Source organism: Ambystoma mexicanum, chromosome 1q (genome assembly GCF_040938575.1).
Source record: "Ambystoma mexicanum isolate Mex_15411 chromosome 1q, UKY_AmexF1_1, whole genome shotgun sequence".
NCBI classification, from domain to species: domain Eukaryota; kingdom Metazoa; phylum Chordata; class Amphibia; order Caudata; family Ambystomatidae; genus Ambystoma; species Ambystoma mexicanum.
The window spans coordinates 464,033,389-464,061,038 of record NC_090922.1 but is presented as its reverse complement, the minus strand read 5'-3'; positions in this window follow the sequence as shown (position 1 = coordinate 464,061,038).

The window sequence follows — 27,650 nt, the reverse complement described above, 5'->3', positions numbered from 1 at the left end:
CCTCTTCTACAGAGCTAGGTTGATATTGAGACAGGTTTACTAGTAAGGATGATTGCTCCTTTTTCTCCTCTCGTCCTGTTCCCAATTGTCTCCTGTGGCTCACTCGTCCAAAAAAGAGACTGCAGACATGTTACCCGTACGTTGTTGTTGTTGCGGTGGTGGTTGTCCTGGGACGAATTGGTTGTTGACTCTGCCCCATCTCTGGGGTCTCCTCTTGGAGTTATTACCCCTTTGTTGGCGTCCTCGGTTCCTGTAGGGTCTTTGATCTTGTCCTCTGTTGAACCCTCCTCCACTGGAGCTACCAGAGCTAAAGGAAGTATTGCCTCTCTGGCCTTGCTCTCCTTGCCCTTGTTTAAACAAATAGGGAGAAACATAACCGTCCTTTGTGTATTGAAAAGCATCCTCGTGTGAAAATTGTATCAGATTTTTCTCATCCTAGTTATGCATTCCTGGGTGCACAAATTCTTGAATTCAGTCATCTCTTTCATTATTTCTTCCAATCTTTTTTTATATGTTTGCAACGGGACTAGTTTTTTTATTGTGTCGTCAATTGCTTCTAGATCTCTAGTGAGCTTGACTGTCATTTTGCGTGCTGTGTCGATTATCAAAATTACGCAGTCACGTCCGCACTTATTAGATATGTAGCTCCATTGGAGTATAAAATGTTTATCATCCAAAAATAACCGAGGTTCGTTACATACTACGAATCCTTGAGGTAAAGTGCCTGATCTCAAATATTCAATCATTATTGATCCGTGGAGTTCTGTTCCAATAAGCCTTTTTTTCATTTGCACCAATTCATCCCAGTTGCTCAAGTTGGTGATCAAATGGCCTTCACCTTCTAAAAATAGGGAGGCTTGGGCCAACAGGTCCTCGACGTATTTATCGTCATAGCTTTTTGTTTTATCAGATGCCATCGTGAAAACCGCGCTTTACGCAACGTGGGTCAATGTAGTAACCGTAACGTGAAGCCGATCTGCACCCTAGTCAGTGTCCCGATATCTCAGTCCCTTCAACTTTCTGAATGTGATAACTCAAACCCCAAATAAACACGTCTCACGGGACACACCCGCTCAATGAGTAAGACTCCAATGAAATGTATGAGGTCTCGCACATTCATTATTACTGAGCCCAGGCTATTTCATATATTTTTTAAAATTTTTATTTGCAACAAGTTATATGTGTTGAAAGTCACTTTCAAGCTCTAGAAGTGAATGCCTTGGGGTTGAGGAAGTGAGGGAAAGAGTAATAGGAAGCTGGATTGAAAGATTGGTAGCTTTCACAGCACTTAGTAGCAAGGCATTTAAGATACAAAGTATTAGCAACATGCTGTGATAAGTGTCAAAAGCAATTGAAGAACCAGTGTTCATGTAGAAAAGCCCGGCAGAACAGCTAGGTCTTAAAATTCTTTCTAAATTGTAAGTGATACAGCTATTGTTTTAGAGTAGGCCATGGGAGGGAGTGTTTGTTCCACAACTCAGGGCCTTTGATGGCGAGTATTTCTTTCCTTCCTCTTGGCTTAATAAACTGGTTGGGTGAGTTTTCCGGCAGACCCAGAACAAGAATTCTTCTCTGGAAAGGAAGTATTACATATCTTATCGTATAATAATCATTGTTCTGTATAGATATATTAGTATTATCCGGACGATCGAGACTTGTGAAGTATATAGTATGGCCATAGCCCCTGACTGAAGGGCTTTTGTAGAGTTCAAGACAGACAATTATTGTAAACAAAGAAATATGGAAAATGTTAACATCTACTCATTCTCAGATGAATATTACCAGAGACTGATAAATGCATGGCAAAATCTTGTTTGAATATCTAAAAGCTGTGATTATTCCCAAAGGACTGCAAGTAAAGAATATCCCAAGTATACTTATAGATAACCCACAGTTCAAAAAGAGGTTTAGTGGGGTTGGTAATAAGTGCTCACATGATTGGATCATCTTGATTATAGAAACAGAAGAAGAAGAGTCCAAGATACAGGGGGAAGAGCTAGCGGCCCTGGAAAAACAGTTTTTAGAAAATCAGACAATACAGGATGAAACTAGATGAAGATATTGCTAATTGTAAGTAATTACATCTAGATAGAAAGATTCAGAAACTAAAAAAAGATGTGGCTAATTATAAAGAAGAGAAAACATATCCATTCCTGAGGGACGGATTTCATACAGAACAAAATGCCAATAGTGGCAACAGCCGCCGCAATCGATTTGTAACTTTTTCAAATACATCAGCGTCCTGAAGTGACTCAGATCAAACAACTTCCTGTTGGGGGTCAGCGATGGGAGCAACAGGGAATAGTGGACAGCAACAGGTTTTTTTCAAAGGCAGACAAAGGGGCCGATAAACACAAAGACCCCTGAAATTCGATCAAAGAATGCGTATGAGATAATGGTATTCCAACCAATGATGGAAGATCAAATACACATCATTAATTTGTCTACGTATATTCTAAATGAGTCGGAAAACAAGCTGCTTACAGCTGCTTACAAAAGGTTTTTCTTTTGTCCCTGTAATGAGAGCAGACCTGTTTAACTCTAAATCGAACTTTGCAAATTCTTCAAGAATATCATACTGAAACACTTTTTTGATGTGTATTTGCCTAAACAACAAAAAGAAACCATCCCATTTCCAACAACCCGGATAGAGACCGAGAGTGTGACTTATCTCAAGAAAAGATCAAGATTAATCTGCACAGTCATGTATGCCCTCCGGAATTGGTAGCCTTTGAGAATACTGTCATCAGGCAAATAATAATAATAATTTATTAATGTGTTACAGTTTATAAATATACTTTTCACATAATTAGAAATCATATATATACAGTCTAACAAACATAATCCATATTTCTGAAATAGCTCACTTAAATACATACTAAATCGGAGCATATTAAATCAAACACAATAAATAAATATACCATAGAGGCATTGTCATATTAACTTGTTTAACTTTCTCGTTTCCATTTCTATATAAAACCCGTTATGCTGTATAAACTCGTAATCAAATACAAAACAGTTCAATTCTATTCAAATCGAGATCCCTAATAAGCTCTCGATCTCTAACCAAACATTATACATTGCTCTGAAGCATTTCAAATTTATGAGTTGATATTACACCACCAAAAGATTGCCTCCTTTATATGTTCTATATTATGTATATATTTCTCATAATGTCTTTTATAGGTACTTATCATCTTCGGGCAGCTAGTCTATAGATGTTTCCCTGACTCAACTGACTCTTTGTCCTCGCATAATCTGCAACAACGTTCTAAGCTGGTTAATTTATTTACTGCACCAGTATTTCCCAGGACTGGAAGATGATGAATCCTAACAAGTAGGATACATCTTCTAAGTCTTATTCCTGGACATATATTTAAATATTGATGAGGCTTTTTATGTGTGTATAGCATATGTTTCACACATTGATATCTTTTGAGATCTTCAATGTGAACATAATTTCCTAACCAGTCACCTAAATCAACCTTTTTTGACAAAGCAGATTTTACAGCTGGGGAGAATTTTCCTTGTCGATTACTCCAGTTTATCTCATCTAAATACATTTCAATATGAGTCTTTAGAAGAGACTTCTTAGACTCCTTTATTACTTCATGTCACAGAGAGACAATAATTGATGTTAGAGGCTGTTAAAACACACAATTATCAACAGGATCATTTCAATACGCAGGAGCGCATCTGTTTAACAAATCCATCTAGTAGGTAAGATATCATTATCAAGCCCGCCGATATGGGCAGAGGGATAGTGATTCTCAACACTCGCGATTATGAGAAAGAGTGTGAACGATTGCTATCAGATGATACGGCTTACATAAAACCTGGTAGGGATCCCACAGTACCTTTACAAGGAGAGATTGTACGTTTGACCAATCATGCAGAGAAAGAAGGATGGATTTGTGAGGAGGAAGTGCAATTTCTGCAGAAAGATCATCCCTGAATTGCAGCCTTCTACACCACATTCGTAAAATTCATAAAAACATAAACAATCCCCAGGGAATACAGATAGTCTCGGTAATCAATGCCCGGTTAGAACCACTATTGGTGTACACAGAATGTTTTTTTTTACCTTTTGTAGTACAGACACTGTCATATGTAAAAGACTCCACTGATATGATTAATATCATTGAGGCAATCAAAATCGAGACTGTACATATCCTTGTAACCATGGATGTGGAGGCGTTATACACCTCCATTCCATAAATTGAGAGTCTGGAAGTGTTGAAAATGACTTTGAAGAGGTGATCTACTCCCCAGAACCTCCGACCAACCTCAACTTGGAATGTGCCAGATCGGCCATGATGGAGAAAAAGATCCTGTTCAAGAAACACATTAACATGCAAAAAAGGGGTGAAGTATGGGGGCATTTGCCCGGGATGTAGCCAATTTATATATGGCAAACTCTGAACAACAATTCATCATATAGGTAGAAATCCATTTTCTAACCATATCCTAGTGTAGAAGAGATATATATTGATGACGTCTTCCTCATATGGAGAGGCACAGTCGTACCCTTGTGACTGTCTTATTTTAATATAATGGTTTTATAGTCGTACAACTGAAAGAGTTCCATCAGTGGGTCAATGCATGTGATATAAATATCAGGTTTACCATTGAATGGAATGAAAACTATGTGCATTTTCTTGATCTGAAGATATTTAAAGATAGAGGCAGGTTAAGAACGACTCTATTTACAAAACCTGCAGACCGTAACAGTCTCCTCCATTAAACAAGTTTTCATCCTGTAGGGTTAAAGAACATCTTGCCCTATGGCCAATACCTCAGGATTTGGAGGAATTGTTCAGATAAAAGTAATTTTCACAAACACGCTGACCAAATTAACAGGAGGTTCCATGACAGGGGTTATGCCTGCAAATTGGTTAAAAACAACTACAAAAGGGCTTCCAACACTGATGAGAGATGTGTTTCACTTCACAAAGACTGGCAAGGACATACTTATTGGCGTTACCACTTTTAGCCCCATTTCTAATGCCATTAAGAACTATCCAAGAAACCGATGTTCGCTTTAAAAAAAAACTTCAACTTCAGGCAAAAATTGGTACATACATACAGAGACACCAGGGAAGAACATACACTGTTGAATGCGTGTGGGCTTCCACCCATTACAGGACACCACAAATGCAGCAAATGTGTCGCTTATCAGTTTACTGACACAAAACATGTGTTTGAACAAGGCTGTATCAAGTGGGAGTCGAGAACCCAACCTACACAAATTGCCACACAAAAATGCCACATACATCATCATGTGTCCTTGTCATTTATTATATGTGGGCATGACTATCCCCCATGTTAAACAAACGGATATCAGAACACATATCCTGCATTAGGAACAAAGTGAATGACAAACCCCTGGTGGAACACTGCATCAAACAGGGACATACTGGCTGTGACTTATTTTGATTGCTTCTATAAACTAGAAAAGCACACCCCACGGGGGTAATCTGGTGGAACGGTTACATAAAGTAGAACAGAGATGGATCTATTGCCTTGACATGGTTAATCAAACATTTCGGTGGAGTGGAACAACCTGATTTTTACAAAAACTCCTAGAGAGGACGTTGTCACTGAGTGAGTAATGTCCAGTTAGTAAGTCAGTATCATGGTTATGATATGATATGATCGTTTATTTTTATAGCGCATATACACAATGTGCTTCAAAGCGCTTGTAGGGAGGGAACAGGGGAAAAATACAATGACATTCTTACAAGCCATGAACAGTAAGGATGTGAAATTAACTATCAGATAGTTTAAGAACTAAGACATTGAAAAGGAAGGGAGGGGGAGAGTGGGAAGGAAATGGAAACAGACAGGCAACTACCGTATTAGGCCTGCCAACATTTCTGGTAGAGCCAGAGAAAAACAAAAGCTGAGGGAGAGGGGTGCAAAAAGGGAGGGGAGGAACAAAACAAGCGACTATTGTACTAGGCCTGACTACATTTCAGATAGTGCTGGAGAGGATGGGGAAAATAGGTAAGGGGAGGAGGGAGGAGACAGATGAGGTTGCTATCCTACTAGGTCCAGGGACAATTCTGATAGAGTAAGTGCATAGAAGAAAGTAAGGGGAGGAGGGGACAACAGAGACTAAGCAGTCAAAAAGAGTGGAGAAGCAAGAGGGGAGAGCAAATACAATTGCAGAAGTCAGTAGTAACAAAATGTTGCAAGCCAGGATACAAGATGAAGCTGGGAACAGCATGATTCGGGGCCACCATGAGAATAGGATGCAAAGGAAGTCCAGCATGAAAGTTGAGAAAGGGTGACGCACCGTGAATCAATGAAGTCCATAAAAGTCAAATCCAGCATTTGCCACAAGACTGTGATGGTGAAACCAGAATGTATCTGGACTGACCCCTGCAGAAGTAGGCTGGAGGGGGGGGCAGGTTAGAAGAATCAAGCAAAACAGGCAACACATGTGTGCGAGAAGGGTAGGGGACACAAGGGAACATCGAGTGGGACCAGAGGAGGTGGGGATGGCCTGTGGGGACAGAGGGAGTAAACACATGTTGGCGCATGATTACCTGCTGTCTGAGCAGGGGGTTGGGCCCTGGGTCATCCTGGTACGAACAGGTCCAAACAGGAATTGCCCTTTTCTTCGTTTGCCCTTCACTTCGGACGCCCAGGCGAGAGATGCCATTGATCGAAGAGTTAAGAGCAGGAAGGAAGAGGCAGGGCGAAGAAGGTGGGCGGGGTTTAGGCCAGGTGACCTAGATCCACTTGCACCTGCTCCACATCTGCAGAGGAAAAGCAGCTTGAGGGCTCCTTAAGTAGGGAAAAAGAGTGGAAACCAGGAAGGCACCAGGTGGGTGGGGCTTGCTAAGTGGGAAAAAAGAGCGACAAACTGGAAGGCACCCGGTGGGCGGGGCTTGCTAAGTGGGGAAAAAGAGCGGCAACCTGGAAGGCAACAAGTGGGCATGGCTTAGGCCAAGTGACCTAGATCCACTTGCACGTGCTCCCCATCTGCAAAGGCAAGGAGATTGGAGGGCTCCTTAAGTAGGGAAAATGAGTGGCAACTAGGAAGGCACCAAGTCGGCGGGACTTGCTAAATTGGGAAAAAGAGCATCAACCTGGAAGGCACACGGTGGGTGGGGCTTACTAAGTGGGGAAAAAGAGCGGCAACCTGGAAGGCAACAAGTGGGCAGGGCTTAGGCCAGGTGACCTAGATCCATTGCACCTGCTCCCCATCTGCAAAGGAAAAGAGGCTGGAGGGCTCCTTAAGTAGGGAAAAAGAGCGGCAACCAGGAAGACACCATGTGGGTGGGGCTTGCTAAGTGGAGAAAAAGAGCGGTAACCTGGAATGCACCAGGTGGGCGGGGCTTAGGCCACGGTACCTAAATCCACTTGCGCCTGCTTCCTATCTGAAAACGAAAGGAGGTTGGAGGGATCCTTAAGTAGGGAAAAAGAGCAGCAACCAGGAAGGCAACAAGTGGGCAGGGCTTAGGCCAGGTGACCTAGATCCACTTGCACCTGCTTCCCATCTGCAAAGGAAAAGAGGCTGGAGGGCTCCTTAAGTAGGGAAAAAGAGCGGCAACCAGGAAGGCACCCGGTGGGCGGGGCTTGCTAAGTGGGGATAAAGAGCGGAAACCTGGAAGGCGACAAGTGGGCAGGGCTTAGGCCAGGTGACCTAGATCCACTTGCACCTGCTTCCCATCTGCAAAGGAAAAGAGGCTGCAGGGCTCCTTAAGTAGGGAAAAAAAGCGACAACCAGGAAGACACCAGGTGGGCGGGGCTTGCTAAGTGGAGAAAAAGAGCGGTAATTGGGAAGGCACCAGGTGCGCGAGGCTTAGGCCAGGGTACCTAGATGCACTTGCACCTGCTTCCTATCTGCAAAGGAAAAGAGGCTGGAGGGATCCTTAAGTAGGGAAAAAGAGCGGCAACCAGGAAGGCACCATGTGGACAGGGCTTGCTAAGTGGGGAAAAAGAGCGGCAACCTGGAAGGCACCACGTTGGCGGGGCTTAGGCCAGGGGACCTAGATCCACATGCACCTGCTCCCCATCTGCAAAGAAAAGAGGCGGGAGGGCTCCTTAAGTAGGGAAAAAGAGCGGCAACCAGGAAGGCACCAGGTGGGCGAGGTTTGCTAAGTGGGGAAAAGAGTGGCAACCTGGAAGGAACCAGCTGGGCGGGGCTTAGGCCAGGTGACTTAAATCCACTTGCACCTGCTCCCCATCTGCAAAGGAAAAGAGGCTGGAGGGCTCTTTAAGTAGGGGAAAAAGAGCAGCAGCCAGGAAGGCAACAGGTGGGTGGGGCTTGCTAAGTGGGGAAAAAGAGCTGAAACCTGGAAGGTACAAGGTGGGCAGGGCTTAGGCCAGGTGACCTAGATCCACTTGCACCTGCTCCGCATCTGCAAAGGAAAAGAGGCTGGAGGGCACCTTAAGTAGGGAAAAAGAGCGGCAACCAGGAAGGCACCAAGTGGGCGGGGCTTGCTAAGTCAGAAAAAAGAGCGGCAACCTGGAAGGAACCAGGTAGGCTTGGCTTGCTAAGTGGGGAAAAAGAGCTGCAACCTGGAAGGCACCAGGTGGGCGAGGCTTGCTAAGTGGGGAAAAAGAGCGGCAACCTGGAAGGCACCAGGTGGGCGAGGCTTAGGCCAGGGTACCTAGATGCACTTGCACCTGCTTCCTATCTGCAAAGGAAAAGAGGCTGGAGGGATCCTTAAGTAGGGGAAAAAGAGTGGCAACCAGGAAGGGCACCAGGTTGGCTGGGCTTAGGCCAGGTGACCTAGATCCACTTGCACCTGCTCCCCATCTGCAAAGAAAAGAGGCGGGAGGGCTCCTTAAGTAGGGAAAAAGAGCGGCAACCAGGAAGGCACCAGGTGGGTGGGGCTTGCTAAGTGGGGAAAAGAGTGGTAACCTGGAAGGAACCAGCTGGGGGGGGGCTTAGGCCAGGTGACTTAAATCCACTTGCACTTGCTCTCCATCTGCAAAGGAAAAGAGGCTGGAGGGCTCTTTAAGTAGGGGAAAAAGAGCGGCAACCAGGAAGGCAACAGGTGAGCGGGGCTTGCTAAGTGGGGAAAAAGAGCTGAAATCTGGAAGACACAAGGTGGGGGGGAGCTTAGGCCAGGTGACCTAGATCCACTTGCACCTGCTCCTCATCTGCAAAGGAAAAGAGGATGGAGGGCTTCTTAAGTAGGGAAAAAGAGTGGCAACCAGGAAGGCACCAGGTGGGCGGGGCTTGCTAATTGGGGAAAAAGAACGGCAACCTGGAAGGCAACAGGTGGGCGGGGCTTAGGCCAGGTGACCTAGATCCACTTGCACCTGCTCCCCATCTGCAAAGGAAAAGAGGGTGGAGGGCTCCTTAAGTGGGGAAAAAAGCAAATAGGAGGGGGAGCTCCTCCTTCTGTGGGTTCCTGCACTAGTGAGTAGTTCATATCTCATCAGGCAGTGGCCGGCTCAATCTGCATCTCAGTGGGCGGTCTGCAATAAAGGAGAAGGACAATTGGTGTGTCCACACATGAAGGGACACTCATGAGGTATGTCCCTGAATATTTTTGCAATATTCGAATATCTCTTGCAAATAGTTGCAGTACAACAAAGTTGACTCACTGCATAGAGAAACATGTAGAAGTGTTCTATACAGATGATGCTCCCTTTGATCTATGCGTTATTAGGGAAACCGTTAGGAATCAACTAAGCTGTCACAGTCTTTTCTCAGTGTCTAGGAACAGAACAGCTAGAAAGGGGGTGGACCAGGTCGGAGAAAGTTGGTGACAGTAAAGCACCTCACGGACTCAGGTAAGCAATGGTTTGCCGAGTACATGGTGCACAGGAGGCACAGAATGAATTGTTATAGAGGACAAATGGAATTGGTTTGAAATTAGGTCCTGAGTGGGCATGCAGTTTATCATGCATCATGACACATTGGTAGCAGCCTGGGTATTTTAATAGATACCACAGTGTTCTGGAGCCCTATTTGGTCGCCATGTAAATTGGGAAGTGGTAGAGAGGAAATAGGAGTCTTATTCAGAAAAGGCATGATTGCTGCAGAAAATGATGAAATCAATTGGAGCACCATTCAAGTAAAGTGAAGTCTGCAGGGTACCTGCAGGCACTTACGATGTTGACATACAGAGTGCAGACATCAAAGGAAGTACATTATGTTAACCACAATATCAGCGAAGTCAATGGCACATGAAGGAGGGCTGATTGATTGAAGTGATTCTGCATTTGAATAACATGCCAGACGCATCAGGAATGTCTAGCATAACAAGCCGCACATGTTGTTTTTATTGTTTTTCAGAGATTTATGCAATCGTGGAGCAGTTCTTCAGTTGTTGAGGTGGCATCACAAGTCATGCCGGCATCTCAAGGGGGTTGTTGAGAATTGGTCTCACCTTTTCCCTAAGAAAAAAGTAAGTTGTCTTATGTAATAGAAAGGTAATGGCATATATTGAGCCATGTGCCATTTGGTTCTGTTACAGTCTGGAATCGGAACAGGAGGTGACTGGGGGACATCCTGCTAAGAGTGAGAAACCTGTAGAATAGTGACCATAGGTGGGATGCATCAACAGGGAGGCCACAGATAAGGCTGTTTGTAGTAGACGGTGTGAGTTGAGAGTACTGTATGGTATAACCCTTGAGTACAAATGTTTTTGGCTCTTCCCCTGTGTCTTGTACCTATAGGAGAGTGGGTACGAAAAATGGCGGGGTTACATAGGTTGCTGGCAGAGATGACGTAGAGGAAGCTTGTGCGAAAAGCAAAAGGTAGGCACAGATGAGATAGAATGTATTCATAATTGCATTGTTCAACATGATTTAATCATTTGAAAACATGTAAGAACAGGCAGAACTTATGACGTAGACCAATTTGTTTTTATTGTAGACACCCTGAATACACAATTGTTATTGGAGTGGGATTCTATTCAAATACCATATCAGTCCTGATGAAGGTCGGAGCAGTATTTAGCCTGATTGTAAAGCTAACAAGAACCTGCCGAAACCGGTGTCGACTGATACAGTAGATTTATGTTATTGGTTTGTAATCCCAGTAGTGCTACTGGGTGGAGTATTGAAAGTCAACGAATGTGGTATGTAAGGGAATTGATGTGTATGACTTGTGGGATATGCATGTATTCAGGTTGATGAAAAAAGGTGTGTGCTGATTAAAATTGTTGATTCTTACATTATGAAATGTTATGATGTATTATTAAATTAATTAATAAAAAGAGTTTATACAACTTGGTTTGATATAGGAAGGATAAAAGGCATTAATTCATGTATCACTAGTTCTGTCTGAGACTATGGGTCTTGATCATTTTTCTGTATATATATGTTATGCATAATGATGCAAAATTCTAGAAGGCTCTACATGAGATCCAAAGAGTTGTGAACGTAATCCTTCAACGTAGACTCTCTCATTCTCCATCACTGGTCTCAGACACTTCAACATAGTCTCATTAGTTCACATTGCTGAACCCAGACCTTCTATTGAGGTTGTACCATTTCCAGTTACTGGGCCCAGGAAATTCAATGGAACCTTACTTATTCCTCACGCTGGCCCAAGATGTTTCAAAGGAGTCTCGCCCATTCCCAATCACTGCTCCCAGACCTTTTAATGGAGTCACGTCCATTCTTTTAGATGAAGCCAGACATTTCAATGGATGTGTACCTATTTGCAGTTAAGGTCTCCTGGCACTTCAATAGAGTCCGACTCATTCCTAGCATCAGCCTGAGAAAACACTTCTATTTCATCTCATCCACTCTCTATCACAGGCCTCAGCCATTTCAATGGAACTCACTCATTCCCTGTCAGTGGCCTCAGACAACGCAGTGGAATTTGGCCCCAGACATTTCGATGGAACAACCTCCCCAGAAGCCCCTGCTCTCTCAACCTCTTGGAAACAGATGTGAAGTTAGGACCACTCAGGCCACTGTGACCTAAAGGTGGACAAGGCAGCGGCTACACTTCTGGCAGCCATGGATTACTTTGACACATATGTTGGTTTTAGGAAATCCTTTATCGGGACCTACAGAAGACAAACCAGGGAATGCATGGGTCATTAGAAGTGGGCATGATGCATTGTACTTCTCAAAGCAAAGTCTCTTCAACTTAACAAACCCATTTCCATAACTTCAGCTTGGCTTTTTGCATCTAACATTTGTATTCAAATCAGGCATAGAAACTAGTGCCACACCTACATCAAACAATAACTCAAAGCAGCTGACCTGGCCACACAGTGTGAGGAATTGAATTCTGCCCTACAGGAGTCCAAGGATGAGCATAGGCTAAAGAGAAAACAGAGCCCTGACACTTCTACAAATCAAGAGCCAACACAATCATAAAGGTGAAACAGGCACAAGGAAGCAATACACCTCCTTCACCTTTTGTGGTAACGTGGGCCCAGGGAAAGCTATACTTGCAAGAGGGGTGTGAATGTTGTTCCTTAGCAACCCAAACAGTGAAGTATAACAGTCCAAAATAAAAGAATGTCCATTCAAGGTTCTATACAAATATATACTTTAATTAAACACACCATATGCAATCATAAATAAATAGACAACACTATAGATAGCTAGCCCTGTAGAAAGAACACAGAATATGCAAGATATCAATATGCAGCACTCTGGGTAATGAGACAGGTGAAGAAAAGGCAATAAAAGCACAATGTCCAACACAGATATATTCTTGAGTTGCAAAAAGGGATTAATGTGACCTAGCCAGTCTCAAGGGCCTACTGAGTGACCAAGCGGGCAGTTAGCAGTCAATAATAACTTTCTTGGTTCTTATTGGTCCGGCAGTGCACTTTGTGAGCGATTCAGAGATCAGGAGAGTGAAAAAGGCAGCACCGGATTGTCCTTATGGTACGAATGTGTCAAACAGTTCTTGAAATATGGCTTCATGTGTATCAACAGCGAAAAAAAAGGAATCCTGGCTAGCTTGTTGCTCAGGGTACTGTGAGTCCTAGGGACTCAGGGACAACATAAGTCATTTTCTCGTGCTCCTAAACATGGGGGGAGTCTGGCACACAACTACAGGGGTGTTTCAACATGACACATTGAGGTCCTAGGTCCTGTTGTGGCTGACAGAGCGTCAAGTCTTGTTCCAGAAACAGGTCACCCCCAATGTTCCTTTGGGATGTTTAGGGGGCAGAACATGCCTCTTCCTTGGACTACCTGTATTCACCTCACAACTGGAGGACTTTGGAAAAACTGCTCTCCCAACAGGGTCCAGAATAATTATTCTTGAATGTTTCAAGTCCAGAGATGAATCAAAAAAGTGGTGGGAGACGCCTTCTTTTAAAGGCAAAAGCCAGAGGTGATTGAACAAAAGCGAGCCTGCTTTAGGGGTCCAATCCCTATTCTTGGAACAAGCAGACTTTGCTTTCTGACACCACATGCAACGTTCTTTGTGCTACAGGAAGTGGAGGTGACAGGAAGGAAAGACAGAGGCAGAGGGAAACAAGAAGGTGGACCTTCCTCCAGCTATAAAGAGGTCCTTCTGTCTACACTAAACCTGCCCGTCCAATTCTCAGTAAGGTTGAGGCTACTCCTTTGGAAGATGGGTGTGCCCCTGATTCCTGTTCCCAGGACTGCTTCATGTGAAGTTGCCGTCTTTAGAGGGAGGGTCCTACCTGCCCTCACAAAGGAACAAAGAGAGACAACCCCCTAATCTACAGTCTTGCTGGATAGAGCCTGACAGCCTGTCTCCGGAAATACACATAACCCTTCCACAGCTGTACTGGGCTCACAGGGCTGGCACATATGTGATATCCAATTGATGTGGCTGGGATAACTATGTAAGATGCTGGCCACCATACCCTAGCACAGGTATGGTGTTGTAATGGGCATCTGTGTGTAGGTGCAAAATGGTGTGAAGTCACATGGAGTCTGGAGTGTTGGCGAGTGACCGGATTCTATGTGTTCTCAAGATGTCAGTTAGAGTCTGTTAGCTGGCTGGGTGGATGCTCCAGTTACTCTGTCCATCTATCTTACCTGTGCTCACAGTCAGGGAATAAACTCACCGGTAAACTTACCTTCTGACCCCAGTTTGGTGTGTGAGCAGGCACACCCCATTACTTCACTGCCGATTAAGTGGTCTTGGCTGATGGGAGGGGGCCGTAGGGGAAAATATACTGCCCTCCTGAAGAGACATCCATCGAGGAAGGTGCCAGTTGTGCTTGGGACCAGAGGCAATTGGGTCTGGGCAACCCTGCAGGCCAGGTGGTGCAGGAGCTGCAGTGCTGTCGGCAGCTGTAGGAGGAGGTTGGTGAAGAGTCAGTTAGGACAGCAGAAAGAGGTCAGAAACTGCTGGCGGGCGAGGACCCAGTGTGGACGTGGTGTCTGTGTCCTGGAGGTAAAGCAGAAACTTCTGCAGGTGTGCTGGGCAAAAGCAGATTGGCCCAGTAACCGTTGTCCGGATGGGCAGCGAAGGTGAGGCGTCACCCGGAGCAGAGGACAGCAGGTGAAGTGGTGGTGTCTCCAGGAGTTCAGGGCTCAAGGGAGGTCAGTCGTGCTGTCCGGGTAGGCAGTGTAGTGGCAGCAGTTGTTTTACATCTGCCGGCAACCGTGCTCTGGAGTAGCGTGATCCTGGTGGAGTGTGGCAGCTTCCGACAGGGTCCAGGTCAGGGAGAGGAACTGGGCTACGTGGTCCTCACGTACCGGGCAGCGCGAGAACGGAGTTGCTTGGTGCTTTCTGCAGCGTTTGCAGACTGGTGGAAGAGGAGGGCTGTTGGGCAGCAGGAACATGTTCGCCATCCCACCGATGCCATGTTAAAGGCCTTAAGGATGCTTCACCAGGAAGGAGTGCTCTTCTCGGGAGAGGAGGAAGAGATTTTCATTGCAGCGGCAGAACCCCAGGACCATGGGGGCCGATGACAGAAACGTAGCGTTTTAGAATAAATATACAGTTTTGTACTCCGGGTGCAAGCAGCATTGAGGTAAAAGATAAGAAAGGTGGTATGTCCCAGTAGCGAGTGGGGGATTTTTGCCACTGTTTTCATTGCAAGATGAGCCCATGGTGTTGCATTTGCACAGCAGGGGATTTTTCAAGTTTGGAGTTTTCATATGTATGTTCCAAGGTCAAGTGTAATTTACGGGGACTGGACCCTGAGCTTTGGGGGTTTTATGCGCAGTTGAGAGGGCTGAGCATTTCTGAAGTGTAACTAAGTGTAGTTTCGTAGGGGGAAGCCGATTTAGTTTTGATGTTAGTGTTATATGTTGTGGCCTCAGTGTTAGTGATGTTTTATGTTTTATACCTGGGTTGGTCACGGCTAATGTTGGTTCTGGGGCCTGCTGGACAAAGTGGTGAATGTTTATGTTGTGGCTCCTGGGTTCTCCATTAGAGTACATTCCTATTGCCTATTATATCATGATGAACTGTTTCTTTTCAGGTGGGCAGCATGGATATGTGAGAGCGGGGTTGTTTCCGTGTTTCTGATTATTTCATTGACATTTTCTGCTGCAGGTGTTTTTGTTTTATGGGGGACTGAACATTCCGTGAGCAAGTGGGTGATGGGGAACTGATTATGGTTAGCTGCAGTTCATGATGTACCTTTTAACCTATTTAATGTTTTTGGTGTTTGCCATTTGATTGTTTTGTCCATTTCTGTGTGTTTTGTTGACGTGTCGGTGTGTGTGAATGGTTCAGGGTGTACTGCAAAATGCCGGGTGGCTTCGGTAGATTGGTGTCGGCTGTTTGTTGCAGCTATGGTTTAGTTTCTACTATCAGTTACAGTGCATGGTATTACAGGATGGTCCTGTATGTTGTGTGACAATGTTGTTACAATGCATGGTGGTGGTGTTGGTGAGAGTTCGTGGCACTGTTGGTTACAGTGTGTGGTATTGCAGGATGCCGGGTGGGTCCTGTACGGTGGTGTTGTTGTGTTTTTGACACTGTTGGTTACAGTGTGTGGTATTGCAGGATGCCGGGTGGGTCCTGTACGGTGGTGTTGGTGAGAGTTTATGACACTGTTAGTTACAGTGTGTGGTGTTGTTGTGGTGTACAGAGTGCTAGGCGATTCTGTATATTGTGTAGCCTTTGTTTATGGGCTTGTGGTGCAGTTCACTGTTGGATACAGTCTATGGTCAATTTGACCTAGCTGTTTGTGTCGCGGTTGTGGCCGGTTTCTCAGAATGGCTGGGTGGATTCTGTGCATGGTGATTGTGTGTGTGTGGTGTATTACAGAATGCCGGGTGGGTTCTGTGTTTTGGTTAGTCACTGTTTGTTACAGTGCTCGATGTGTTACAGGATGCTGGGTGGGTTATGTGGGTTGTGGTGGCTGTTGTAGGTCAGGATAGTTGTTGGATATAGCTGTTGGTGCCACGGTTGGTTTTACAGTGTGCAGTGACCTACCTTTTTGGTGGAGTACATGTTCTGGTGTTTGTGTTCTCTGTGCGGTGTTTCAACTAAGTGTTGTGTTGTATGGAGGAAGTGGAGTTGGTGTTTGAGTTCTGATTTGTGTTGGAATTCCAATAGATTTGGCATTGTTTGGGGTGTGTTTCCAGTTGGTAGTTGGAGCTGGAGTTTGGTTTTCATTTGCTTTTGGACTTTTCTGTTTGGAGTTGGTGTTTTCATATCTAGGCGTACCAGTTCCAGGTTCAGTTTTTTCATTTCTCTGGAGCTTGTGCGTTTTCAGGGTTGATTCAGCATTCTAGTTAACAGGTTTTGCAGTTGTCATCGAGGCATGTTCCAGTTTTTCCTTTGCTGGAACGTGTGCATGTTGAGGCGGTCACATCATGCAATGGTGTTATGGTCATAAAGGTGTATGTGACTTTACAGTGTTGGTATTATGATGGGGCTCTCCAGTATGGCACCATTGTTTTCTGTTGCTTGGCATGCATATGTCGGCTAGTTTTGTTGGTGGTCTTAATTGGTCTGCGTGCTGGGCACACATGGGTTGTGTGAGAATTGATTGCTAGTGTTGTGGATGTTTTCCCCTTTTGTTGATTTTTAGGGAGGGAGGAGTGTTGTAATGGGCATCTGTGTGTCTGTGCGGAATAGTGTGATGTCACATGGAATCTGGAGTGTTGGTGAGTGACTGGGTTCTATGTGTTCTCAGGATGTCAGTTAGAGTCTGTTAGCTGGCTGGGTGGGTGCTCCGGTTACTCTGTCCATTGATCTTACCTGTGCTCACACTCAGGGAATAAACTCACCAGTAAACCTACCTTCTGACCCCAGTCTGGTGAGTGAGCAGGTAACACCACTACTTCATATGGCTTATATTTATGATATGATATGATATGTTATTTATAACACGCTTAATACCCAGAGGTTTCTAAGCGTGGACCCGGGGATCGAACCTGTGGTGCTCTGTGGCGTCTTGCTTCCAAGGCTAGCACGTTGCCCCTGAGCTATTCTCACGAGACAGTGAGCACCACAGTGCACCTACAGTGTCACGTGCCACCAGGACATCAATCTCACAGTTAGGAACATTTTGGAGCAGGGATGCATACCATGACTGCAGCCCCTGCGCTTCAGAGACTTGGCTTTCGCTGCAGCTGTCAGATAGGCAGATGCGAGCTCTGAACCTGCTCTGTGACACTGGAGAGCAGGCACTGCAGATCAGGCTACTGCTGCAGATGGCACTGGTGTACATTATGATTTTGGCATTGAGATTATGAAAGGGGAATCTGATTAGCATATTACCCTTTTAGAGATGGAATACACACATCATTGTATGAATTAATAAACATTAAAGCAGTCAGGGCTTCTACAACCTTGCCAGATGGCAGTTTCTCACAACATGTATACCCAGAGGAGATGTTACAGACGTCTCAAGTTGGCCTGTGCCAGATGTGAAATGCTCAGCCAGTTCTGTCTCTTAAAATGGCAACATTTAGCATTCTGGCACTTTCAGGTCTACATTTATAGTTGGAAAGTAAAAACTATAAAATACTTTATAAGAACACATTATAATAGGAAGACGGTCATTCTGAACTTCTCAACAGGAGACAAAATGAGGGGTACGTTTCTGCATATTGTTTTAATGCAGTGTACATAAGTAATCACCACTTTCCATGGGTCAATCTTTAGTCTCACTTTCTCCAGACAACAGGATTTTCGTGACTGATATATTAGAGAGCCAGAGAACATTATGTTTTTCTATGCTAAAAAGGGATAGATTGAAAGCCAAGTCTCACCTTCCCTTGTTTGCTGCTGGCGGCTTGTTTCCTGGGATGTTCTTTTTCTCTGTGTAAGGCGGGGTGCCTTAAGACTTTACCTCGCCTTCCTCCCCAATCCCCCCCCAATCCCCCAACTGAAAAATTAGAAAGTGGCACTCATACCCAAAGAATATGTTTAGCTGTTGAAACACAGTCATACTCAAATATTGTATGGTTGCACAAAACTGAAGATGGTAAGGGACAGTTGTAGTGTAAACCCTGTAATAATGCACCAAGGAAGCCTGGGTTCAAAGTCAGACTTCCCCATTGTGTCAATCTAGGTGGCCGTGGGCCAATACCCCCCTAAACCCCGTAAAAGGATGCTAGTTTCCTTCGCAGACACAATTTCGATTGTCTTGAAGGGATTCTGTAAAGTGTGCACTTCACATTACCCTCACTTGTACATGGTTTAATAGATTACATTGCCATGCCATATTATTATTATTATTATTATTATTATTATTATTATTATTATTATTATTATTATTATTATCATTATTATTATCATTATTATTATTATTAGTAGTATTATTATTATTAATATTATTATTATTATTATTATTATTATCATTATGTACCTCACTGGCCGGATTGTCCTAGGCACATAGGGCCTCCTTTCTTGGGGGAAGGATACATAGATGAAGATGAAGAATGTATGGGCCTGCGCAGTTGCCCGTGCATAATAACTTTACTGAAATTACTCTTTCTCTGTGAGACTGAGAGTCATCGTTCCTTGTGTACATAACCTCCATGTTCTTGCGACTGGGGATGCAGGGGGAGGAGGAACATGACATCCAGATCCAGCCTGGGTGTGGTTCGCACTGCAGTACATAACCTCCGTGTTCGGGGATACAGGGGGGGATACAGGGGGAGAAGGAACATGACATCCAGATCCACAGGAGGAGGAGCATGACATCCAGATCTAGCCTGGGTGTGGTTCGCACTGCAGTACATAACCTCCGTGTTCTTGCGACTGGGGGTGCAGGGGGAGGAGGAACAAGACATCCAGATCCAGCCTGGGTGTGGTTCGCACTGCAGTACATAACCTCCGTGTTCGGGGATACAGGGGGGGATACAGGGGGAGAAGGAACATGACATCCAGATCCACAGGAGGAGGAGCATGACATCCAGATCCAGCCTGGGTGTGGTTCGCACTGCAGTACATAACCTCCGTGTTCTTGCGACTGGGGGTGCAGGGGGAGGAGGAACATGACATCCAGATCCAGCCTGGGTGTGGTTCGCACTGCAGTACATAACCTCCATGTTCTTGCGACTGGGGATGCAGGGGGAGGAGGAACAAGACATCCAGATCCAGCCTGGGTGTGGTTCGCACTGCAGTACATAACCTCCGTGTTCGGGGATACAGGGGGGGATACAGGGGGAGAAGGAACATGACATCCAGATCCACAGGAGGAGGAGCATGACATCCAGATCCAGCCTGGGTGTGGTTCGCACTGCATTCTGCCCGCAGATTTTGGGTTTGCACCTGTGCCTGTGGAGGGCAACCTAGGAAACGCACGTGACATAGTGTGCTCTCATACACATGCCCAGGTGTGGGCCCTGCTCCAGGGACGAGGTGCATTTAAGTGCAGCAAAGCGATCTGTGAGGCTCACTGTGGGGCTGAGGCCTGAGTCTGAGCCAAGAACGCACCCCAAGCTGAGCCAAGAAGACAGAAGACCTCTGGCAGCCCTCTGCTATCCTGTCCTGCCACTGCCAGTCCTCTGCTACTGGCTGCAGTGCCTCCCTCGCCCACCCCGGCCTGCTTGCAGTTACCTACTGTGCACAGGGGCACTCTCTCTGTCGGATTCTAAAACAACACGTTTGTGGGCTTGGCCACCCGCAATCTCATAGGTAATTGGAGTTTGTCACTTTAATCTGCTCTAAGCTGCGCATGGTATGGGTTTGGATTTATATTGGGATAGGACGTACACAATGGGGGGCGGCGGCGCACCGTTATGCTAGCAAGTGCATGAGCTATGATAACACATAGGACGGGGCCAACAAAGGCAATTTTGCTGTAGATAACCTGCTCCCTGTGAGAGAAAGCTATATGACAGGTTTGAAGGTACAAGACTATTCCTAAATTGCCACGTGGGCATACGCTGCACTGGCAGGGCTTGATGGTTTTATAGCACCGTGACACTGACAGGTGAATCTAAAGTTGCATTCTTGGAAAAGCCCAGCTCTGCATCATTCCAAATGGTGCCTTGAAAATGAAGCTCCTGAGAACAACTAACATGCAGTATGCAGTAGCAGATGGTTCGTGCATTGCTAATGCACACATAAAAACAAACACACACCCTTGCATGTGAAGCAACACTTCATGCTGCATTGGCTGCCACTGTCACAGGCTCACGATGCCCTGCTGTGTTGCCTGACTGTGCCAGGGAGAGGAGTGTAGAGGAATGGGCCGGGCATGGACGGACAGCTGATCTCTCGCATAGTATACTTTAAGACATGGCACTGCAACTAAGCCAAAAGGAAATGCGACCCAAACGAAGAAAAGCACACATGTGAAGGGAACATTTCATGAATTACGTCTCCCTTTCAAGTCCTGCCCCTCCGGTCTCATTTTGTACATTGTCTATTTCCCTGTTCTGTGTGCTGGCATGGAGGGATTACTGTACTTGAACTATCTCTTCCGTATCGAGCGCACTGCAGTCTGTGCCTGTTTCTCTGTGCCCATTCTGCTGCGCTTTGTTTCACGTGCATGCTTAACACGTCTCTTTAGGGTTCCTGTTTTGTGGCAGTAGGTTATATAACCTGTGCATTTGGTATTTTCCCCAGAGAACTGGTAGTCTTCCTGAGTCAGGTTTCTGGGTGTTAGTTTGGGCACATCCAGGACACCACTCTGGCCTTTCCATGTTGTAATAGCCACAATGAGAGCCCTAGACCCCCGAAGGAGCACTCGTTTCTGTTTTATTAGTGATGATGTTCCAAGGGAAAAAGGATTTACTTGGATAAAGGTGTTCGTCTAAATTTCCACAGAGTAGAGCGCGTTCATTTCAACGAACACCAACCATGTGGCATTGGTTTTGACTTTGGAGGATGAGGCTGCATAACAGAGCCTAGCATCAGCCACCACATTTGCCCACTGAGCTATCCAGTAGAGTGTTGCTTTTGTGCACAGGGCAGTATTTCGAGGTTTTAGCAAGGTATTTCACGTGTCTAACACAGTAATGCACATGTGTCCCTGGGTTGACTTTTGTCTGCAACACGTGATAAGTAGTACAGAAGCAGAGAGATATTATCTTAATCAGCGGGTTCTCAGTCGGTATGGCAGTGTGTACTTGCTCTATACAACAGCCGGACCTAATTTTAGACGATAGAAGGAGCCCTGTCAATCATTTTGCTGCTTCTAGACAGTTATTCTAAAGGTGTTGGGTGTTAGACTTGTACTTGACGGCTGTTTCTTGCATTATTTCAGGGTCTTTGGGTTTGGATGTGTGTGAGCGTGCTGTAGGGAGGGATGCTAGGCGTGGGGTTGCATGCTCCAGTGTATGAGTTATAGCCAAAGGTGTGCTGTTTGTCTTCAATGTGTGTGTTGTGGGACTGCTGTGCAACCCGTCTTTGTTGGTTTAGGTGGCAGCTGCTATTTGAGGTTAACTTTAAGGTACTTTAATACAAAATAAAACAAATCAGGTTCTATCCTGTGTGTCTAGGTGGTGGATTTTTTAATGTAACGGTATGAGCTAACGGTATGCTTGTAGATGGCTGCTGTTTCAGTCTGTGGTTAGCTAATGGCTGCTTAGGTGACTGGTTAGTGGCATAATTGCATAAACTTATTTTAGATGCCTAAATGTGCCCTTCATGTATTGCAGTTGCTGGTAATTGTGTGTGTGACCTGTAGGGGCTTCTTTTTTTGGACCTGTAGTTGTGAACCATTGTGTGTTGTGCAGAGTTATTGGTTGCAGTCGCTTTTGTTTGTTTTCAACGCACAGATTTGCATTTATTTCAGGGTTGCTTCTGCTTGTATGTACTTGTGCTTTCGGGTTAACTGCTGTTGAATCCTCTTTGTATGCCAATGTTGTAGGGGGATTGAGTCATGGCTTGCGTATTCTAAGAAATAGGGTGTTGTTGCTGCCCATGTTTGTAACATGGCTCTTGTTTTTGAGGTTGGATTTTGAGAGTGGCATACTGGCATTTCCCCTTTGTCTGGATGTAGTGACACCAACACTTATTCAATCAGTACTGATAATGGCCCTAATTATGACCCTGGCGGTAAGGCAACAAGGGCACCGGTAGTGCTACCATCGCCGTTGTTGCTTCACCGCCTCATCACGAGTTCTGCTCGCGGGGCCGCCCTGTATGCCTGGTCAGACCAGACGTGCAGAGCGGCACCAGCTAGCAGAACAGGATGCTAACAACGGCCCCAGCATTAACGGGACCGTTGTTAGCATCCTCCCCATTCCCATTGAGCCCTAAGGGGGCTCAAATGGGTATGGGGCCGTACCGGGATCCGGGTCCCACAAATGGGAATTACCGGGCCCGCAAAGGTCGGAATGGCCCTGTAATTCCCATTTTTCGGGACCCGTACCTGAGTTTTGGGGTAGCCATGCCGCTAAAAATGGCATGGCTACCTCCAAACTCGTAATGAGGCCCAATGTGTGTTAATCGGAATTACAGGTCCATGCGGTGCACCCTGCTTCACCTCTGATAAGCAATACAGAAAAGTTACTTTGGAGGACTCCTGTAAACTCTGATGATTTCCAGCGCCCCGCTTCACTGTGGGCCTGGTGGAACTTGAAGGGAAAGCAGTGCTAGGTGCAGGCAGCAGAGGATTTACAAAGTCCACTGGCAATGGGGCCGCTTCAGATAATGGATGCACATTGCTGGGGTGTTTCTGAAATATACCCCTGTTGCCTTTGCAATGAAAATCGAGTTTGCAATGTCATTAGTACTTTATAGCTGGGAGTGGGGACTCGGATGCATTTGCAGGCTGGGGGAATTGGAGACGTCTGTAAGCACTGGATCCACCTGTGTTATTTGATATGTTTCTTACTGTTATTCAGACTGATATTACACTCTTGGTTGGTGCCACTATCATTGAAGCTCTATATTGAGAGATCAGGAACTTATTTAAAACATGACTTTTTAATCCATATATGTTTACAACATGCTTTAAATACACTCATTTGGGTTACTTTTATTCAACATTTTCTTAGGGGATACTCCCAATCCCCTCATAGAAGGGTTGGGATCACACGCTGTGCTCTCTCGTTTGGCGAAATATGGGGCCACTTTGAAAACATTTTCCCGGGCCACTTTTGGTTCCCAGTCCAGCCGTGCTCTCATACCTCTGTGAATCTCTTTTTTACAGCCCACAGAGGTCATTTTGCATTCGCTTTGTCTTCGCCCTCTTCCACATCCATTCTCACAGCAGCGTTCACAGCCTGTCCCCATTCTTTTCCTTTTCATTATTGATTATTTACTTTTTCTTTGTAATCATTCTCCCGATGAGGTTGAATTGATCCATTCGGCAGAAGGGCAAATCGTTGTGGCAGACTCAGGAACCCTCCTGTGTCAGGATATTATTTGAGACATCAACTGACCCCCTGCGACTGAGCACAGGGTCGGCGTGGCGGTTCCACGGTTGGTGTCGTGGACGGCAGAGCCCATTTCAATATTCCCCTCTTCCCCACCCACCTCTTTACAGGGGTGCCCTGTAGTGTTGACAGCTTATTGTTTTAATTTATATTTTATATTTTGTGCATTACTAATTAAATGAGCCACCTGGGCCAAGGAGGCCAATTTTGGTGTCACTATCACTCAGTTTGAGAGCACAGTCTGCTCGAGGTCACAGCGCCCCAGGGAGCTGCAAAACAAGCACAGCATAAGAGCCTGTGAGGCTGGGCACTAGGAGCCATTGTTGTCCTTCCAGGGAGTTCTCAGAACGTACTTGAGTCAGCAGAGGTTACTGAGACCTTCACATGGAGGCCTTTGGCTTCAGGCACCTACGTACGAATTATACAAAGGCATGTCCTGCAAACACATTCTAGAGGCAGGGCCCATGATCCGACTGATCTAACACGGCACCCCTTATTTGTTCTCCAGCTTCATACCTAGTTTGGCACTTCTGTTGTTTCCCTGGATGTGCCCTTGGAGCTTTGGGATTTAGTTCTAGTTTAAGTGATATCATGTCAGATGATCTACAGCACATTGTTCTCTTTTAATAAGTTGTGTTCATGTTATGTTATGAGTTTTCTTTTATACTGCACGAGTCACCAACTTTGGGTCTGATTTTTTTTAAAAGAAATGTCAGTGGGACTTTCCCATGTTAAAACATTTGTGTACATCAGTTAGTGTCTCAAGATCGCTGAGACTTGGCTGGAGAGAGGCATATTGTGGTCCTGCCAATGGGTAGCCAGACCCCGGTCTGCGAGAGAATGGAAAAGAGCAGAAGAGGAGGGGAACGGGCAGAGGGAGTGCAAGGTTAAATGCAAAAGAACGATTTGTAAAGGAAAGAAAAGGGAGGAGGGCTTTTCTGCTTCAAGCACTTGACCCCCCCCCCTCTCCGGGCTCAGGACCTTATTAGTACTCTACATAGGAGTACACAAATGAGTGGTGTTTACAACTCCTACTCACGCTATTACTGAACCAACAGTTTTCCCACTCATAAAGGTGAAAGAGGCATAGCCCGACAGATATACCTCATTTGCCTCTTGTGGGTGGGCAATATAAGATATGATAGGTTATTTATAATGTGCTTAATACCCAGAGGTTTCAAGCATGGACCAGGGATCAAACCTGTGTTGCTCCATGTCGTCTTGCTTCCAAGGCGAGCATGTTGCCCCTGAGCTATCCTCCCGAGACATACTATATTCTTTAGGAGGGGTGTGAGTCAACAAAGAAGCATCTAAAAAAGTACTGTGGTACCAAAATAAAACAAATGTCTAATCAAGGTTCTATAAAAAGAGGACACTGTAATTACACAAAGAATAAACACAGCTAATAACACCAATAACCCGCCCCTGCAAGAGAAAGGCAAAGAATGTGCAGACTTTAAGCTGGAAAAGACTCTCTGAGCCTGAAGGCAGAGGGAGCCAGGCAATTGTTTAACCAGAAATAGTCAGGTTCACTGAAGGAGTCTACAAAAAGGTAAGGAGTGGGCTCTTGAATGGCACTACTGTTCTTTAGGGCAGGCCAGGGGGCAGATCCACTAAAAATACCTTTTAGGCTTGTTTCTGAGGTTTTTAGGTGCTTTTTTGCAGTTGAAGATGGCGCTGACACGGGTCAAGTTGAGCTTCCCAATGGGCCGAATCAGCATCGAGATGGGTCAAGACACTTACTTCTAGTGGGTCGTGTCAGCAAGGCTGTTTCTTTACTTCTTGGTGCCTCGGTGGTGGGGGTGGAGGGGGCATCCCAGGGTCCCTAGGGATATGGAACATCCTTGTTCAGCCTTTCCAACCCAGGAAGGTTGGCAGAAAGTACTTGCCGGGGCTGTCACCTCCAATGAGCAGCATGCTAGTTCCAGTGTTCAGGCAGCAGGTAGGCTTGCCCACACAGCAGACCCTCAAATGGTCCTCTGGGATGGGTGACAGAAAGGTCTTTCTTCTTCTTTGTAGGCCTCTATCTTCACCTCAATGGTAAGGGACTATTGGCAGGCTCACCCCCTGAGAAAGTCAATCTGTCACAGTGGATTGGTACATTTTAAGCCTTCTGAAAAGGTAAATTCCTGTCTGCTGTGGTCAGTGTCTTTTTCAGATGATGTATCCCTAGAGTGCTTTGCCTGCAGTGCAGCAAAGGGGCGAGGGCAAAGGAAAAGTGGGAACCCTTGGAGAGTCCAATGTAGTGGGACCCTTCTCTGGACTGTAACCCCTCTCCTGGCTACTCTAACTCCATCCTCTCCCCTGTCTGCCCTGCATCAAAGAGTCTCTAATTAGTACCATCATGAGGTGACTTCCCACTTGCTGGCAGAACCTGTCCTTTGAAGAACAGGTCCCCTCTGTGCACCCTGGAGACAGGTCCTGTTCTCATGGAAAGTGACAAGTCTCCCCAGAGAGAGCAAAGATCTTGCTGGGGCTTAGCCCAAATGGTCTGTTTTGGTTGAAATACAATCTCAAACAGCAAACGTACAAACGGTCCTGACAGAAGCAGTCACTAGAAACCGAAACTGACAGTAAAATTACACCAAAGAGTTTTAACCAGTATAATTGTATATTCTCTGAAACTACCATATCCTAACTAGACAAAACTTATATTTATGTTTTACTCTGCTACCAGGGCCTCGGTGCACATAATTCTATATTTTGTTTAAAGACAGCTACTAGCTCTTGGAACTTTGGGTTCAATAAGGCTGTTTTTAGGAATCCACGTGTTACTCTGTAACTGCCATGCTGCCACAGTAAAATCCATCTGCTGAGGGGAGTCACTAGACATTCTTAGTGGAGTTATGTGTTTGCACTATACTTTTCAGTATGTACCATTATGAAAGTGAGGTCTGATGACCAAATCTCAGTTTCAGAGACAGAATTAATAGCATCATGTTTTATTAAAAAGAAAAGGGGGGGTGTGGGTTGCAGCCATGGAGTAGGTTGACCCCATTGCCTTCTCCTGCCAGATCCTGCATAATCCGACCATAAGTAAAATTATCCACCACAACGGCACCCGAAAATAAGCAGGTCAATAAGGGAACCCAGCTGGAGTGCCCCACTGAATGAGGGAGAGTGGAGCCCTGGCCGTTCGCTGAGGAGGAGGCACGGAAACAATGGACCGGCGCCGGTGTCTGAAATCAAAATGGTGGGCGCGTCTTGAGGAAGCTGGCTGCAAGGCAAACGAGCCTTGGACAGTGGAGGAAGCCCAAAGAAGTCACGCTAGAGAGAAGGGAAGCGGTGAGGGACAGCGTTGCTGTGAGCACTGTTGAAGAAGGGATGCAGGAGGAGAGAGGCACGCCTGTATGCCACAGACCAGCTTAGAGGAGCTGCGCGGCATAGACTGACTACAGGCTCCCTTCAGGGCGCACAAAGGCAACCAGCAGGACCCGGGCCCCATGGCGGTGAGAAGGCAAGTGATGTGTGCGATCGCCTAATGGCTGGATGACACCCTGAAAATCAGAAAGAGACGCAGGGACACACGCAGGCAAGCCCGGGTGGGCGGTGTCAGCTGGAAAAGGTATCACCTGGTTCCCGCGTCACATTGAAGATCCGGTAAGGCTCGGCTGCTTTAAACTCCCACCCCCGAAGCACCTGGCGCTCTATAGGCAAGAAGACTGGCCCCAGGCCTGACAATAATACGGATCACATGTTCGGAATAAAAAGTCTCAGAGGCAAGGACGTCTCTCATTCTCCCATGCAGGGTAATTGCGAGACAGGCTGTAGTGTCGGACTGACGGAACACTTGAGCATCGTTTTCCATTCATATCAAGTAGGCTGCAACCAAGTATCATGATACTAATGAGGTGATTTAAAACTAAATGATTTTGAACAGCCTTTTCTTCTTCAACCAACTGTCATCAAGAGCAACGAGACAGTGATGCAGGAAGCACGCCAAGCCATACACACAGTGCAGATACCCTGCACTGGGAATG